Source organism: Humulus lupulus, chromosome 3, assembly GCF_963169125.1.
Source record: "Humulus lupulus chromosome 3, drHumLupu1.1, whole genome shotgun sequence".
Classification (NCBI taxonomy): domain Eukaryota; kingdom Viridiplantae; phylum Streptophyta; class Magnoliopsida; order Rosales; family Cannabaceae; genus Humulus; species Humulus lupulus.
Window position 1 is genome coordinate 133,748,985 of NC_084795.1, and position 19,368 is coordinate 133,768,352.

The 19,368-nt window shown below is 31.0% G+C and overlaps 2 non-coding genes across 2 annotated transcripts; both read left to right on the plus strand.

Moving 5' to 3' along the window:
• The first annotated feature begins 6,303 nt into the window (after positions 1-6,303).
• LOC133827731 (small nucleolar RNA R71) lies at positions 6,304-6,410 on the plus strand. The gene has a single exon (XR_009890382.1). It is a non-coding gene; the product is annotated as a small nucleolar RNA R71 (small nucleolar RNA).
• Positions 6,411-15,125: 8,715 nt separating this feature from the next.
• On the plus strand, positions 15,126-15,232 carry LOC133827732 (small nucleolar RNA R71). The gene has a single exon (XR_009890383.1). It is a non-coding gene; the product is annotated as a small nucleolar RNA R71 (small nucleolar RNA).
• The last annotated feature ends 4,136 nt before the right edge of the window (positions 15,233-19,368 follow it).

Consider the following 19,368-nt stretch of genomic DNA (forward strand, 5'->3'; position numbering starts at 1 on the left):
TCTTGAAAGTCCATATTTATAGCCAAAGTGAGTTTATTAAAATAATCAATTTAAATTAATTAAATTGATTAGATTAATTAAATAAAATAAATATGGTATGTAGAGGTAAATTATAGGGTGTAATGATGATGTTGTGGTGAAAATGTGTAGGAAAAAGGGTAAAAAGTTGGCATTTTTGTCATAGGGGACAAAGGGACAAAATGCATTTTTGTTGGGCTCAATAAGGGAAATGGCAGCAATGTGGTGGTTGGGTGTTGGAGGGGGGGCCACGGGTTGGGCCTAGAGTGGGCCTCACGTGGTTGGGCTTTTGGAGAAACACCATTTTTCTTGTTACTTTCTTTCAAAATTACCATCTTTCCTTTGATTTTCTTGCTTTTCAAGGGCAATAATTTTCCTACACAATAAATTATAAACTAAATTAAAATTAAATATTTTCATTAATAAAATATATCATATAACTCCCATGAAAACATTAATTAAAATTTAATTTACATAACATTTAATTTCAATAAAATCATATTTTTAGCATTCAAACTAACAATACTAATTTTAAATAATTAAACTACAACATATTATAATAACATATCTATAAAAACATATAAAAATCTAGAAAACTACAATAAGACTAATAAATTAAAAATTACATAAAAACTTAATAAGTTAATTAAAAACTCATGAACTAAGCAACAATTAGCATGTAAAACATGGTAAAATAACTCTATTTTGTAGAGTTATCACACCCCCAAACTTAAAGTTTTGCTAGTCCTCAAGCAAAAGAAAAATTAAAATACACATATATATATTTTTTTTATTGGTGATATAAAAATGATTTTCTCAAAAATTGCACAATGAAAATAACTCTCAGAAATTATTATGAATAAAAGTTAAGCTTATATAATTAATTAAATTGTCAATTTTGCTTTTAGAAAATATGTTTTTATTAAAATTATTTTTCACTTAAACTTATAGGAAATAAGAGTTTTTATGAAAAATGTAATTTTTGTTACAAGCAAAATTGACCCTATAATTAAAAACAAAGCTTAAAAATTATTCATATTTTTAAGAGAATTAATTTCAAACTCAATCAGAATTTTTATCATTGAAAATGAAAAATATCACCAAATTTTTTTTTTTTGTAAATAATTTTTTTAAAATTTTTTTTTTTGAATTTTTATGAAAATGAACAAATAAAAAAAAAAATTAACAAAACCACAACATATAAATAAATAAAAAAAAATTCAAACAAACATTTTTTTTCTTTTCAAACAAGCATACATAAAATAAAACACACAACATTAAAAACAATGCAAAGCAAACATAAATAAAACACAAAACAAACACAATAAAACTCGATACCCCCAAACTTAATTTAAGCATTGTCCTCAATGTGTCAAAATATAAATATAAATTAAAATTGACAAGAGTGTAAAGTTTAGAATGGTCGTACCTCGATATTGTGCATTGCGAAGATAGAACAAGATAGAACAGGATACAACTAACAAAAATTAAATCGCACATAAAACAACAATACAAATAAAACACAAGTTATCAAGATCACACAGGAATCAAAGAGCATGGTAAACAGGGTCCTCAAGGAGTATCTCATCCACTTCATCAGTTTTTAATTCCAAAAATGGTTTTAATTTTTGTCCATTAACTTTAAATATATCACCATTTTTAGGATTTTCAATTTCAATAGCTCCATGTGAAAAAACAATACGAACAATGTAAGGACCAGACCACCTAGAGCGTAACTTTCCCGGGAATAAATGCAAACGAGAGTTGTATAAAAGGACTTTCTGACCTGGATAAAAATCTTTTCTCAAAATATTTTTATCATGGTAAAATTTCATGCGATCCTTATACTTTTTTGAATAGTCATATGCATCATTCCTAATTTCGTCTAGTTCATTGAGTTGAAGCTTTCGTTTCTCACCTGCTTTGTCTAAAGAAAAATTTAACTGCTTAATTGCCCAGAAGGCTCTATATTCTAACTCAACAGGTAAATGGCACGCCTTCCCATACACAAGTCTGTAGGGTGACATGCCAATGGGTGTTTTGTACGCGGTACGATACGCCCATAATGCATCAATGAGTCTTAAGGACCAATCTTTCCTAGTTGGATTCACAGTTTTTTCTAAAATGTGCTTAACTTCCCTATTAGACACTTCAACTTGACCACTAGTTTGTGGGTGATATGGTGTTGAGACTTTATGTGTAATGCCATATTGTTTCATCAAATGTTCAAATGGCTTATTACAAAAGTGAGTACCGTTATCACTAATTATAGCACGTGGTGAACCAAAACGGGAAAATATATTTTCTTTCAAAAAACGAAGCACAACTTTGTGGTCATTAGTGTGGCATGCAATAGCTTCAACCCATTTAGATACATAATCGACTCCAACAAGAATATAAAGATTACCAAAAGAGTTAGGAAATGGTCCCATAAAATCAATGCCCCAAACATCAAATATGTCAATAATAAGAATAGGATTTAAAGGCATCATGTTTCTTTTAGTTAAACTTCCTAACTTTTGGCAACGTTCACAAGCTTTACAATAAACATATGTATCATGAAAGATAGTAGGCCAATAAAAACCACATTGTAAAACTTTAGCAGCTGTTTTCTTACCACTAAAATGTCCTCCACATGCATGATCATGACAAAAAGATATGATTTTAGACTGATCACAGTTTGGAATGCATCTTCTAATTATTTGATCAGGGCAGTATTTAAACAAGTAAGGATCATCCCAAATAAAGTTTTTCACCTCAGAATAAAATTTAGATTTATCATGCTTAGACCAATGAGATGGTATTTCTTTAGTGACCAAATAATTAACAATATCAGCATACCAAGGTAATGAAGAAATATGCATTAATTGTTCATCAGGAAAAGTTTCAGTGATAGGAGTGGAATCATGTATAGTTTCAACAACTAGTCTAGATAAATGATCAGCAACAACATTTTCAGATCCTTTTTTATCACGTATTTCTAAGTTGAATTCTTGTAAAAGCAGGATCCAACGGATCAAACGAGACTTAGCATCTTTTTTCGATAAGAGATATTTTAATGCAGCATGATCAGAATAGACAATAATTTTAGATCCTAACAAATAAGATCTAAATTTCTCCAATGCAAAAACAACAGCAAGCAATTCTTTTTCGGTTGTGGAGTAATTTAATTGAGCATCATTTAAAGTTTTGCTAGCATAGTAAATTACATGAGGTATTTTTTCAAGTCTTTGTCCTAAGACAGCACCTATAGCATAATCAGAAGCATCACACATTATTTCAAAAGGTATTTTCCAATCAGGAGGTCGAATAATGGGTGCAGTAGTCAACAAATTTTTTAATTTTTCAAAGGCAACATGGCAATTACTATCAAAGACAAAAGCATTTTCTTTTCCAAGTAAATGGCATAAAGGCCGAGAAATTTTGCTAAAGTCTTTTATAAATCTTCTATAAAAACCGGCATGGCCTAAGAATGATCTAATTTCTTTCACAGTTTTAGGTGGGGGAAGTTTTGAAATAAGGTCAACTTTAGCTTTATCAACTTCTATTCCATCAGATGAGATTACATGACCTAAAACAATTCCTTTTTTAACCATAAAATGACATTTTTCCCAGTTAAGCACAAGGTTTTTCTCTTTGCAACGAATTAAAACAAGTGAAAGATGGTGCAAACATTCATCAAAAGAGGAACCAAACATAGAAAAATCATCCATAAATACTTCAAGAAATCTTTCAACCATGTCAGAAAAAATCGAAATCATACATCTTTGAAAAGTCGCAGGTGCATTACATAATCCAAAGGGCATGCGACGATATGCAAAAGTTCCAAAAGGGCATGTAAAAGTAGTCTTTTCTTGATCTTCTGGGGCGATGGGGATTTGGTTATACCCCGAATACCCATCAAGAAAACAATAATATGCATGGCCAGCTAATCGTTCAAGCATTTGATCAATAAAAGGCAATGGAAAATGGTCTTTTCTAGTAACATTATTCAACTTTCTATAATCTATGCACACTCTCCACCCTGTTTGTACTCTAGTAGGGATTAATTCATTTTTCTCATTTTCAACAACTGTGATCCCAGACTTCTTAGGCACAACTTGAACTGGACTAACCCATTGACTATCAGAAATAGGGTAAATGATACCTACGTCTAACAATTTTATGACCTCTTCTCTAACTACTTCTTTCATATTTGGATTTAATCTTCTTTGACATTCCCGAGAGGTTTTAGCATTCTCTTCTAGATGGATTCTATGCATACATATGGATGGGCTAATTCCTTTAATGTCTCCAATGGTCCAACCTATGGCTTCTTTATGTTTTCTAAGGACATCTAACAATTTACCTTCTTGTTCTTTATCTAAAGCGGATGCTATGATAACAGGTAAGGTTTCAGACTCTCCTAGAAAAGCATATTTTAAATTTTCTGGCAAAGGTTTAAGGTCTAACTTTGGAGACTCAGAAATTGATTGAACATGACCTAAGGGTGAAAAAGGTTCAACTTTGGTTTCATTTAAGGGTATAGGCTCTACCAAAGAATTCACATCATCATTAGAGTCATCAACATGCAAGTTCATACCAAAGTATTTTTCACAAAAATCAAATAAGTCATTTCCATCATTTTCACAAATACTATCTATCATGTTAACTTCATGCACTTCTCCACACTCAACAGATTTAACCACATTAAAAACATTCAATTCAACAGTCATATTTCCAAAAGATAATTTCAAAACACCATTACGACAATTTATGATTGCATTAGATGTAGCTAAGAATGGTCTACCTAAAATGATAGGAATTTGAGCATGCATATTTTCCACAGGTTGAGTATCAAGAACAATGAAGTCAACAGGAAAATAAAATTTATCAACTTTTATCAAAACATCCTCTATAATGCCTCTAGGAATTTTTACAGAACGATCGGCTAATTGAAGAGTTATAGAGGTAGGTTTTAGCTCACCAAGACCAAGTTGCTTATAAACAGAATAAGGCAATAAATTTACACTAGCACCCAAATCAAGTAAAGCTTTGTTAATAAAATGATCACCAATAATGCATGAAATTGTGGGACACCCAGGATCTTTATATTTAACAAGACTCTTATATTGAATAATGGAACTAGCTTGTTCAGTTAAAAACGCCTTTTTAGGAACATTAGTGTTTCTTTTAACAGTACAAAGATCCTTTAAAAATTTAGAGTAGGCAGGAATTTGTTTAATGGCATCTAAGAAAGGGATATTGATACTAACTTGTTTAAAAACTTCTAAGATGTCATTATATTGGCTGCCTTTTTTAATTGGAAGTAATCTTTGTGGGAATGGGGCTTTTGGAATGAAAGGATGGATTGGAGTTTCTTTGTTTGATGAGTCATTGAGATTAGAACTAGGAGGCTGACTCTTTTCTTTTTCTTTTTCATTTTCAACCTCGGGTATGTAATCGGGTTTGACAATTTTCTTTCCAGACCTAAGAGTTGAAATTGATTTGACTTCTCCATTATGACTAGACTTTCCTATCTCATATTGACCTTTTGGATTAGGGATAGGTTGACTAGGGAATGTTCCTTTTTCTCTATCAGCTAAAGCAGTGGCAAGTTGTCCTACTTGTGTCTCGAGTTTGGTAATAGATTGAGATTGATTTTGTAGGATTTGTTGGGTGGATTGCATAAATTGTTGTAAAGTATCTTCTAAGGAAGGTTTTCTTTGTTGCGGATATGGTTGATTTTGTGGGGCATGAGCTTGGTTTTGTGTGTTGTATTGGTGCCCTTGATTCATTTGGGGTTGGTTTTGTCTCCATGAAAAGTTCGGATGGTTTCTCCAATTTGGATTGTAGGTGGACGAAAATGGGCTATCATTTGGTTTCCCATAAGTATGAAGTGCATTGGCCTCCTCAGAAAAGGCTTCTTGGTAGGAAGGGCATGATTGGGCATTATGGCAAGGACTAGAACATATAGAACAAACATCTTTTCTAGGTTGAATTGGAGAGTTTATAGTTTGGCTTATGGCTAAAGCTTCTACTTTTCTCGCTAATTTATCTAAGGATGTTCTTAAGTCTAATTCTTCTTTTACTTCATACCTTCCTCCTCTTTTTGGTGAATTAGTTGACCTAGACCTAGGATCAAAATAATTCCATTGTTGTGAATTGACAGATAAATCTTCAAGGGCGTCCCACGCCTCTTGTCCTTGAAATTTTAAAAATTTTCCAGTATGCATAGATTGAATCATTTGACGATTAGAGGGAGTCAAACCATCATAAAAATATTTTACAAGTCTCCATTTTTCAAAACCATGATGAGGACATTTTAATAATAAATCTTTAAATCTTTCCCAACATTCATAAAACTCTTCATTATCTTTTTGAAAAAACTCGGAGATTTCTCTCCTTAGACTATCAGTTTTAGACATTGGAAAAAATTTCAACAAGAATTTATTATAAAGTTGATCCCAAGTAGTTATAGACCCAGTGGGAAGGGAATTTAACCAGGCTTTTGATTTGTCTTTTAATGAAAAAGGGAACAATCTTAGTTTGACCGACTCATCAGAAAAATTTTGAAATTTAAATGTTGAGCAAATTTCTAAGAAATCTTTGACATGCATGTAAGGATCCTCTCTATCTAACCCATAAAAAGATGGCAATAATTGAATGATTGCGGGTTTAAGCTCAAAATGAGTAGCAGAAGTAGTAGGTAAAACAATGCATGAAGGAGCATTAGATGAAATAGGTGCAAAATATTCAAGCAAAGTTTTTTCAGGCACAACATTTTCATCAACAATATTAGCAATAGGTTCCATGATGCTCAAATTTTTACTAACACTTTCAATTTCAAACAAAGATAAACGTCTTTTTACTAATCGTTTTTTAGAGTTACGTTCCCAATGATGCATACAATTTTTCACAAACAAGGCAACAAGGATAATCTCAAACAAACAATTTTCTGATGTGGAAGATCAGTTAAAACCGCAACCACAGAGCATACTTAGAATTTTTAGAGATTTCACAACAATATAATTCTTATGGTTTACTTGTCCCCAGGCCTATTTGATTCCACTTACTCGCGCACTACTAACAACTCCCCGAGGTTAATTAGTAGAGGCGGATGGGAATTTTGGTCAAATTTCCTTTAAGCAAGAATTGCTTATGGTGAAAGGACAAGATTTAGGTTTTTTTTTTTTTTTTTTTTTCCAAGTATTTTTCACAATATTACGCTAAAATATTAAAGAAGACAAAGAAAAATAAGGCAAAAATTAAATAAGACTAAAATTTAAGCAAGAGTAGGGAGGCATAGCATGCCATCAACCATAACAAAATTAAGGTAAAAACTAGGAGGCACAAGTGCCATCAACTTAAACATAAGATAGAGGACTAGGAGGCAAAAATTGCCATCAACTAGCTAGGAGGCAAAATTGCCATCAACTAGTAATTTGCGGAAATTAAATAAAATAAAAATTACAACAATATAAATAAAGAAAATTACAACAAATGTCAAGAGGCACAAGTGCCATCAATTAACAAAGATATAAAAGAAATAAAATTACAACAAAATTATAACAAAATTAGGAGGCACAAGTGCCATCGACTATAAAAATTAAAAGGATAGATAGGAGGCACAAGTGCCGTCAACTAAAAAAAAAAAAAAAACAATAAATATAAATATAAGTATATATTTTTTTTTATGGGTGGTTGAACCGTCCCAAATTTCTTTTTATCTTTTTTTTTTTTTTTAGATTTTATAGATATATATTTTTTTGTTTTTTTTTTTTAAGTGTAAAAAAAATTAAAATAACTAGTAGAAGAATTCACTAACCTTGAGATAAATTCGTTTCTTTTCTCTTGCAACTCCCCGGCAACGGCGCCAAAAACTTGATGGACCCTAAACGGGTATGTTTAAAAATTTATATATCGCAAGCGCACGAATCGTCCATATAGAATAGTGATCGTAAGCAAGGATGTCGAACCCAAAGGAGTTGTCTAAAATCGAAAATGAAACTATTTTAAATCAAAAGTAATAAATTCTAACCTAGTTCCAAAGATTGATAAGTTTTAATAGTATGAACATAAAATGAAATATTGAAAAATAAAGCTTTTTAAGATAATGAAAATAAACCAATAATGAGTTGAAAATAAGTATTAAAAGAAAAGATTATTAAGATACTAGAATCCACAAAATGTAAGTTTAATAATATTTATTAGTATATTGATTCCCAAGTTTTAGTGATAGTTAAAATAATTTAAACTATCATTTTCCAAAAATATTTATAATTTTAAGCACAATTTTCTTATAAAAAGATAGGATTTTTCTTCACTTTTCAAAATTATAATTTCAAAGCATTTAGTGTAAATCAATCTAATGAAATAACAAATAAATCAATGAACATTATTTATAAGGCAAAACATAATATTTTTGTTCTAAGCATGGATGTGTACAATTTAATGACACATCTTACACAAAGAATATTATGTTTATGCACTAATGAAGAACAAAGTGTAAAAATGTTCTAACAATCTAAAATACAAGATATTTAAGATGAAAGAAATATATGAAGAAGAAAAATCCATAGACTTTGTTGCATTACAAGGGAAATCAACATACAACATAAATATTACCTAGTTACAAGTTGCTTCATCATGATCTTAATAATCTTATGAAAAAGATTAGAAGCACATAACTAGAATAGAAATTACAAAATAAATGACATACATACTTGCAAAATGCTCTTGAAAAACCCAAATGGAAGAGAGAATGGTAGAGAGAAAATGAGAGAAAAAGATGGTAACCAAAAAATTAAGCACCCCAAAAATGGTCTTGAAAGTCCATATTTATAGCCAAAGTGAGTTTATTAAAATAATCAATTTAAATTAATTAAATTGATTAGATTAATTAAATAAAATAAATATGGTATGTAGAGGTAAATTATAGGGTGTAATGATGATGTTGTGGTGAAAATGTGTAGGAAAAAGGGTAAAAAGTTGGCATTTTTGTCATAGGGGACAAAGGGACAAAATGCATTTTTGTTGGGCTCAATAAGGGAAATGGCAGCAATGTGGTGGTTGGGTGTTGGAGGGGGGGCCACGGGTTGGGCCTAGAGTGGGCCTCACGTGGTTGGGCTTTTGGAGAAACACCATTTTTCTTGTTACTTTCTTTCAAAATTACCATCTTTCCTTTGATTTTCTTGCTTTTCAAGGGCAATAATTTTCCTACACAATAAATTATAAACTAAATTAAAATTAAATATTTTCATTAATAAAATATATCATATAACTCCCATGAAAACATTAATTAAAATTTAATTTACATAACATTTAATTTCAATAAAATCATATTTTTAGCATTCAAACTAACAATACTAATTTTAAATAATTAAACTACAACATATTATAATAACATATCTATAAAAACATATAAAAATCTAGAAAACTACAATAAGACTAATAAATTAAAAATTACATAAAAACTTAATAAGTTAATTAAAAACTCATGAACTAAGCAACAATTAGCATGTAAAACATGGTAAAATAACTCTATTTTGTAGAGTTATCACACCCCCAAACTTAAAGTTTTGCTAGTCCTCAAGCAAAAGAAAAATTAAAATACACATATATATATTTTTTTTATTGGTGATATAAAAATGATTTTCTCAAAAATTGCACAATGAAAATAACTCTCAGAAATTATTATGAATAAAAGTTAAGCTTATATAATTAATTAAATTGTCAATTTTGCTTTTAGAAAATATGTTTTTATTAAAATTATTTTTCACTTAAACTTATAGGAAATAAGAGTTTTTATGAAAAATGTAATTTTTGTTACAAGCAAAATTGACCCTATAATTAAAAACAAAGCTTAAAAATTATTCATATTTTTAAGAGAATTAATTTCAAACTCAATCAGAATTTTTATCATTGAAAATGAAAAATATCACCAAATTTTTTTTTTTTTGTAAATAATTTTTTTAAAATTTTTTTTTTTGAATTTTTATGAAAATGAACAAATAAAAAAAAAATTAACAAAACCACAACATATAAATAAATAAAAAAAAATTCAAACAAACATTTTTTTTCTTTTCAAACAAGCATACATAAAATAAAACACACAACATTAAAAACAATGCAAAGCAAACATAAATAAAACACAAAACAAACACAATAAAACTCGATACCCCCAAACTTAATTTAAGCATTGTCCTCAATGTGTCAAAATATAAATATAAATTAAAATTGACAAGAGTGTAAAGTTTAGAATGGTCGTACCTCGATATTGTGCATTGCGAAGATAGAACAAGATAGAACAGGATACAACTAACAAAAATTAAATCGCACATAAAACAACAATACAAATAAAACACAAGTTATCAAGATCACACAGGAATCAAAGAGCATGGTAAACAGGGTCCTCAAGGAGTATCTCATCCACTTCATCAGTTTTTAATTCCAAAAATGGTTTTAATTTTTGTCCATTAACTTTAAATATATCACCATTTTTAGGATTTTCAATTTCAATAGCTCCATGTGAAAAAACAATACGAACAATGTAAGGACCAGACCACCTAGAGCGTAACTTTCCCGGGAATAAATGCAAACGAGAGTTGTATAAAAGGACTTTCTGACCTGGATAAAAATCTTTTCTCAAAATATTTTTATCATGGTAAAATTTCATGCGATCCTTATACTTTTTTGAATAGTCATATGCATCATTCCTAATTTCGTCTAGTTCATTGAGTTGAAGCTTTCGTTTCTCACCTGCTTTGTCTAAAGAAAAATTTAACTGCTTAATTGCCCAGAAGGCTCTATGTTCTAACTCAACAGGTAAATGGCACGCCTTCCCATACACAAGTCTGTAGGGTGACATGCCAATGGGTGTTTTGTACGCGGTACGATACGCCCATAATGCATCAATGAGTCTTAAGGACCAATCTTTCCTAGTTGGATTCACAGTTTTTTCTAAAATGTGCTTAACTTCCCTATTAGACACTTCAACTTGACCACTAGTTTGTGGGTGATATGGTGTTGAGACTTTATGTGTAATGCCATATTGTTTCATCAAATGTTCAAATGGCTTATTACAAAAGTGAGTACCGTTATCACTAATTATAGCACGTGGTGAACCAAAACGGGAAAATATATTTTCTTTCAAAAAACGAAGCACAACTTTGTGGTCATTAGTGTGGCATGCAATAGCTTCAACCCATTTAGATACATAATCGACTCCAACAAGAATATAAAGATTACCAAAAGAGTTAGGAAATGGTCCCATAAAATCAATGCCCCAAACATCAAATATGTCAATAATAAGAATAGGATTTAAAGGCATCATGTTTCTTTTAGTTAAACTTCCTAACTTTTGGCAACGTTCACAAGCTTTACAATAAACATATGTATCATGAAAGATAGTAGGCCAATAAAAACCACATTGTAAAACTTTAGCAGCTGTTTTCTTACCACTAAAATGTCCTCCACATGCATGATCATGACAAAAAGATATGATTTTAGACTGATCACAGTTTGGAATGCATCTTCTAATTATTTGATCAGGGCAGTATTTAAACAAGTAAGGATCATCCCAAATAAAGTTTTTCACCTCAGAATAAAATTTAGATTTATCATGCTTAGACCAATGAGATGGTATTTCTTTAGTGACCAAATAATTAACAATATCAGCATACCAAGGTAATGAAGAAATATGCATTAATTGTTCATCAGGAAAAGTTTCAGTGATAGGAGTGGAATCATGTATAGTTTCAACAACTAGTCTAGATAAATGATCAGCAACAACATTTTCAGATCCTTTTTTATCACGTATTTCTAAGTTGAATTCTTGTAAAAGCAGGATCCAACGGATCAAACGAGACTTAGCATCTTTTTTCGATAAGAGATATTTTAATGCAGCATGATCAGAATAGACAATAATTTTAGATCCTAACAAATAAGATCTAAATTTCTCCAATGCAAAAACAACAGCAAGCAATTCTTTTTCGGTTGTGGAGTAATTTAATTGAGCATCATTTAAAGTTTTGCTAGCATAGTAAATTACATGAGGTATTTTTTCAAGTCTTTGTCCTAAGACAGCACCTATAGCATAATCAGAAGCATCACACATTATTTCAAAAGGTATTTTCCAATCAGGAGGTCGAATAATGGGTGCAGTAGTCAACAAATTTTTTAATTTTTCAAAGGCAACATGGCAATTACTATCAAAGACAAAAGCATTTTCTTTTCCAAGTAAATGGCATAAAGGCCGAGAAATTTTGCTAAAGTCTTTTATAAATCTTCTATAAAAACCGGCATGGCCTAAGAATGATCTAATTTCTTTCACAGTTTTAGGTGGGGGAAGTTTTGAAATAAGGTCAACTTTAGCTTTATCAACTTCTATTCCATCAGATGAGATTACATGACCTAAAACAATTCCTTTTTTAACCATAAAATGACATTTTTCCCAGTTAAGCACAAGGTTTTTCTCTTTGCAACGAATTAAAACAAGTGAAAGATGGTGCAAACATTCATCAAAAGAGGAACCAAACATAGAAAAATCATCCATAAATACTTCAAGAAATCTTTCAACCATGTCAGAAAAAATCGAAATCATACATCTTTGAAAAGTCGCAGGTGCATTACATAATCCAAAGGGCATGCGACGATATGCAAAAGTTCCAAAAGGGCATGTAAAAGTAGTCTTTTCTTGATCTTCTGGGGCGATGGGGATTTGGTTATACCCCGAATACCCATCAAGAAAACAATAATATGCATGGCCAGCTAATCGTTCAAGCATTTGATCAATAAAAGGCAATGGAAAATGGTCTTTTCTAGTAACATTATTCAACTTTCTATAATCTATGCACACTCTCCACCCTGTTTGTACTCTAGTAGGGATTAATTCATTTTTCTCATTTTCAACAACTGTGATCCCAGACTTCTTAGGCACAACTTGAACTGGACTAACCCATTGACTATCAGAAATAGGGTAAATGATACCTACGTCTAACAATTTTATGACCTCTTCTCTAACTACTTCTTTCATATTTGGATTTAATCTTCTTTGACATTCCCGAGAGGTTTTAGCATTCTCTTCTAGATGGATTCTATGCATACATATGGATGGGCTAATTCCTTTAATGTCTCCAATGGTCCAACCTATGGCTTCTTTATGTTTTCTAAGGACATCTAACAATTTACCTTCTTGTTCTTTATCTAAAGCGGATGCTATGATAACAGGTAAGGTTTCAGACTCTCCTAGAAAAGCATATTTTAAATTTTCTGGCAAAGGTTTAAGGTCTAACTTTGGAGACTCAGAAATTGATTGAACATGACCTAAGGGTGAAAAAGGTTCAACTTTGGTTTCATTTAAGGGTATAGGCTCTACCAAAGAATTCACATCATCATTAGAGTCATCAACATGCAAGTTCATACCAAAGTATTTTTCACAAAAATCAAATAAGTCATTTCCATCATTTTCACAAATACTATCTATCATGTTAACTTCATGCACTTCTCCACACTCAACAGATTTAACCACATTAAAAACATTCAATTCAACAGTCATATTTCCAAAAGATAATTTCAAAACACCATTACGACAATTTATGATTGCATTAGATGTAGCTAAGAATGGTCTACCTAAAATGATAGGAATTTGAGCATGCATATTTTCCACAGGTTGAGTATCAAGAACAATGAAGTCAACAGGAAAATAAAATTTATCAACTTTTATCAAAACATCCTCTATAATGCCTCTAGGAATTTTTACAGAACGATCGGCTAATTGAAGAGTTATAGAGGTAGGTTTTAGCTCACCAAGACCAAGTTGCTTATAAACAGAATAAGGCAATAAATTTACACTAGCACCCAAATCAAGTAAAGCTTTGTTAATAAAATGATCACCAATAATGCATGAAATTGTGGGACACCCAGGATCTTTATATTTAACAAGACTCTTATATTGAATAATGGAACTAGCTTGTTCAGTTAAAAACGCCTTTTTAGGAACATTAGTGTTTCTTTTAACAGTACAAAGATCCTTTAAAAATTTAGAGTAGGCAGGAATTTGTTTAATGGCATCTAAGAAAGGGATATTGATACTAACTTGTTTAAAAACTTCTAAGATGTCATTATATTGGCTGCCTTTTTTAATTGGAAGTAATCTTTGTGGGAATGGGGCTTTTGGAATGAAAGGATGGATTGGAGTTTCTTTGTTTGATGAGTCATTGAGATTAGAACTAGGAGGCTGACTCTTTTCTTTTTCTTTTTCATTTTCAACCTCGGGTATGTAATCGGGTTTGACAATTTTCTTTCCAGACCTAAGAGTTGAAATTGATTTGACTTCTCCATTATGACTAGACTTTCCTATCTCATATTGACCTTTTGGATTAGGGATAGGTTGACTAGGGAATGTTCCTTTTTCTCTATCAGCTAAAGCAGTGGCAAGTTGTCCTACTTGTGTCTCGAGTTTGGTAATAGATTGAGATTGATTTTGTAGGATTTGTTGGGTGGATTGCATAAATTGTTGTAAAGTATCTTCTAAGGAAGGTTTTCTTTGTTGCGGATATGGTTGATTTTGTGGGGCATGAGCTTGGTTTTGTGTGTTGTATTGGTGCCCTTGATTCATTTGGGGTTGGTTTTGTCTCCATGAAAAGTTCGGATGGTTTCTCCAATTTGGATTGTAGGTGGACGAAAATGGGCTATCATTTGGTTTCCCATAAGTATGAAGTGCATTGGCCTCCTCAGAAAAGGCTTCTTGGTAGGAAGGGCATGATTGGGCATTATGGCAAGGACTAGAACATATAGAACAAACATCTTTTCTAGGTTGAATTGGAGAGTTTATAGTTTGGCTTATGGCTAAAGCTTCTACTTTTCTCGCTAATTTATCTAAGGATGTTCTTAAGTCTAATTCTTCTTTTACTTCATACCTTCCTCCTCTTTTTGGTGAATTAGTTGACCTAGACCTAGGATCAAAATAATTCCATTGTTGTGAATTGACAGATAAATCTTCAAGGGCGTCCCACGCCTCTTGTCCTTGAAATTTTAAAAATTTTCCAGTATGCATAGATTGAATCATTTGACGATTAGAGGGAGTCAAACCATCATAAAAATATTTTACAAGTCTCCATTTTTCAAAACCATGATGAGGACATTTTAATAATAAATCTTTAAATCTTTCCCAACATTCATAAAACTCTTCATTATCTTTTTGAAAAAACTCGGAGATTTCTCTCCTTAGACTATCAGTTTTAGACATTGGAAAAAATTTCAACAAGAATTTATTATAAAGTTGATCCCAAGTAGTTATAGACCCAGTGGGAAGGGAATTTAACCAGGCTTTTGATTTGTCTTTTAATGAAAAAGGGAACAATCTTAGTTTGACCGACTCATCAGAAAAATTTTGAAATTTAAATGTTGAGCAAATTTCTAAGAAATCTTTGACATGCATGTAAGGATCCTCTCTATCTAACCCATAAAAAGATGGCAATAATTGAATGATTGCGGGTTTAAGCTCAAAATGAGTAGCAGAAGTAGTAGGTAAAACAATGCATGAAGGAGCATTAGATGAAATAGGTGCAAAATATTCAAGCAAAGTTTTTTCAGGCACAACATTTTCATCAACAATATTAGCAATAGGTTCCATGATGCTCAAATTTTTACTAACACTTTCAATTTCAAACAAAGATAAACGTCTTTTTACTAATCGTTTTTTAGAGTTACGTTCCCAATGATGCATACAATTTTTCACAAACAAGGCAACAAGGATAATCTCAAACAAACAATTTTCTGATGTGGAAGATCAGTTAAAACCGCAACCACAGAGCATACTTAGAATTTTTAGAGATTTCACAACAATATAATTCTTATGGTTTACTTGTCCCCAGGCCTATTTGATTCCACTTACTCGCGCACTACTAACAACTCCCCGAGGTTAATTAGTAGAGGCGGATGGGAATTTTGGTCAAATTTCCTTTAAGCAAGAATTGCTTATGGTGAAAGGACAAGATTTAGGTTTTTTTTTTTTTTTTTTTTTCCAAGTATTTTTCACAATATTACGCTAAAATATTAAAGAAGACAAAGAAAAATAAGGCAAAAATTAAATAAGACTAAAATTTAAGCAAGAGTAGGGAGGCATAGCATGCCATCAACCATAACAAAATTAAGGTAAAAACTAGGAGGCACAAGTGCCATCAACTTAAACATAAGATAGAGGACTAGGAGGCAAAAATTGCCATCAACTAGCTAGGAGGCAAAATTGCCATCAACTAGTAATTTGCGGAAATTAAATAAAATAAAAATTACAACAATATAAATAAAGAAAATTACAACAAATGTCAAGAGGCACAAGTGCCATCAATTAACAAAGATATAAAAGAAATAAAATTACAACAAAATTATAACAAAATTAGGAGGCACAAGTGCCATCGACTATAAAAATTAAAAGGATAGATAGGAGGCACAAGTGCCGTCAACTAAAAAAAAAAAAAAAACAATAAATATAAATATAAGTATATATTTTTTTTTATGGGTGGTTGAACCGTCCCAAATTTCTTTTTATCTTTTTTTTTTTTTTTAGATTTTATAGATATATATTTTTTTGTTTTTTTTTTTTAAGTGTAAAAAAAATTAAAATAACTAGTAGAAGAATTCACTAACCTTGAGATAAATTCGTTTCTTTTCTCTTGCAACTCCCCGGCAACGGCGCCAAAAACTTGATGGACCCTAAACGGGTATGTTTAAAAATTTATATATCGCAAGCGCACGAATCGTCCATATAGAATAGTGATCGTAAGCAAGGATGTCGAACCCAAAGGAGTTGTCTAAAATCGAAAATGAAACTATTTTAAATCAAAAGTAATAAATTCTAACCTAGTTCCAAAGATTGATAAGTTTTAATAGTATGAACATAAAATGAAATATTGAAAAATAAAGCTTTTTAAGATAATGAAAATAAACCAATAATGAGTTGAAAATAAGTATTAAAAGAAAAGATTATTAAGATACTAGAATCCACAAAATGTAAGTTTAATAATATTTATTAGTATATTGATTCCCAAGTTTTAGTGATAGTTAAAATAATTTAAACTATCATTTTCCAAAAATATTTATAATTTTAAGCACAATTTTCTTATAAAAAGATAGGATTTTTCTTCACTTTTCAAAATTATAATTTCAAAGCATTTAGTGTAAATCAATCTAATGAAATAACAAATAAATCAATGAACATTATTTATAAGGCAAAACATAATATTTTTGTTCTAAGCATGGATGTGTACAATTTAATGACACATCTTACACAAAGAATATTATGTTTATGCACTAATGAAGAACAAAGTGTAAAAATGTTCTAACAATCTAAAATACAAGATATTTAAGATGAAAGAAATATATGAAGAAGAAAAATCCATAGACTTTGTTGCATTACAAGGGAAATCAACATACAACATAAATATTACCTAGTTACAAGTTGCTTCATCATGATCTTAATAATCTTATGAAAAAGATTAGAAGCACATAACTAGAATAGAAATTACAAAATAAATGACATACATACTTGCAAAATGCTCTTGAAAAACCCAAATGGAAGAGAGAATGGTAGAGAGAAAATGAGAGAAAAAGATGGTAACCAAAAAATTAAGCACCCCAAAAATGGTCTTGAAAGTCCATATTTATAGCCAAAGTGAGTTTATTAAAATAATCAATTTAAATTAATTAAATTGATTAGATTAATTAAATAAAATAAATATGGTATGTAGAGGTAAATTATAGGGTGTAATGATGATGTTGTGGTGAAAATGTGTAGGAAAAAGGGTAAAAAGTTGGCATTTTTGTCATAGGGGACAAAGGGACAAAATGCATTTTTGTTGGGCTCAATAAGGGAAATGGCAGCAATGTGGTGGTTGGGTGTTGGAGGGGGGGCCACGGGTTGGGCCTAGAGTGGGCCTCACGTGGTTGGGCTTTTGGAGAAACACCATTTTTCTTGTTACTTTCTTTCAAAATTACCATCTTTCCTTTGATTTTCTTGCTTTTCAAGGGCAATAATTTTCCTACACAATAAATTATAAACTAAATTAAAATTAAATATTTTCATTAATAAAATATATCATATAACTCCCATGAAAACATTAATTAAAATTTAATTTACATAACATTTAATTTCAATAAAATCATATTTTTAGCATTCAAACTAACAATACTAATTTTAAATAATTAAACTACAACATATTATAATAACATATCTATAAAAACATATAAAAATCTAGAAAACTACAATAAGACTAATAAATTAAAAATTACATAAAAACTTAATAAGTTAATTAAAAACTCATGAACTAAGCAACAATTAGCATGTAAAACATGGTAAAATAACTCTATTTTGTAGAGTTATCACTCGACCCCAGCTTGAGTGTTCATTCCGATGCAGTCGGAATTTGAGACTGAGACTAGTTCCTCAAGGGTGACAGGTCAGTTTTCTAGTTCTGAGTTTTGAGTTATGCTCACTGGTTTTGGTGCCATGCTGTTTCTTTATTGTTGCATATAGAGAAGCATAGAGTTGTTATGCAGATCACATGGTTATGTTGTGATGGGAAGGCAATACCGTATTGGTAATCCAAGAGACGAGTTGGGTTATGATAAAAGGACTCATCGATGGTTTTCATGAGTTAGTTATGACTGACTAGTTTAGTATGATTTGGGATATGGATTGGTTAAGTGATTATGAGGCAATGTTAAATGGCAAAGAAAGGATAGTAGTTCTTGGGCTTGAGAGCAGAAAGCCTTGTTACAGTTGGCATTGTGCATAGATTTGGTATGCTGATGACATCTATATTGAGAGTTAGAGTTGTATGGCAGAGAGATGCATAAAACTCTTAGCTAGTGTGGTGGATACCACCTAGGTTGTGCTAGTGAGATCAGGACTGACTGAACTAGTCTGTGAGTTTCTGGATATGTTTCCAGGGGACTTGTCAGGATTTCTTTTATATGAAAGGAGACTAGAATGATGATTGGATTAGTGCCAGGAATAGATTCAAGTTTAAGGCACTGTGTCGAATGGCTCAGCGGAGTTATAAGAATTAAAAGTTCAGTTACTGAGTAAGATGGTATTCTTTAAGGTGAATCTTGGATCTGGTTAGTACCAGCTAGAGATCGGGGAAAGGATTATGCAGAAGTCTCCTATTATAATAGATAAGGGCACTGGGAGTGCTGAGTTATGATTTGGGAAATTGTTTAATGCTAAGTGTTTATGAATCAAGTGAACAGAGCATTCAAAGGTTTATTTGAATGGGAATCGTGATCATCTTGGACGATGGTATAGTGGTATTTTCTTTGCGAAGATTTTCCAAGGTTAAAGAGTGCCTTAGGAGCAAGAGTTTCCTT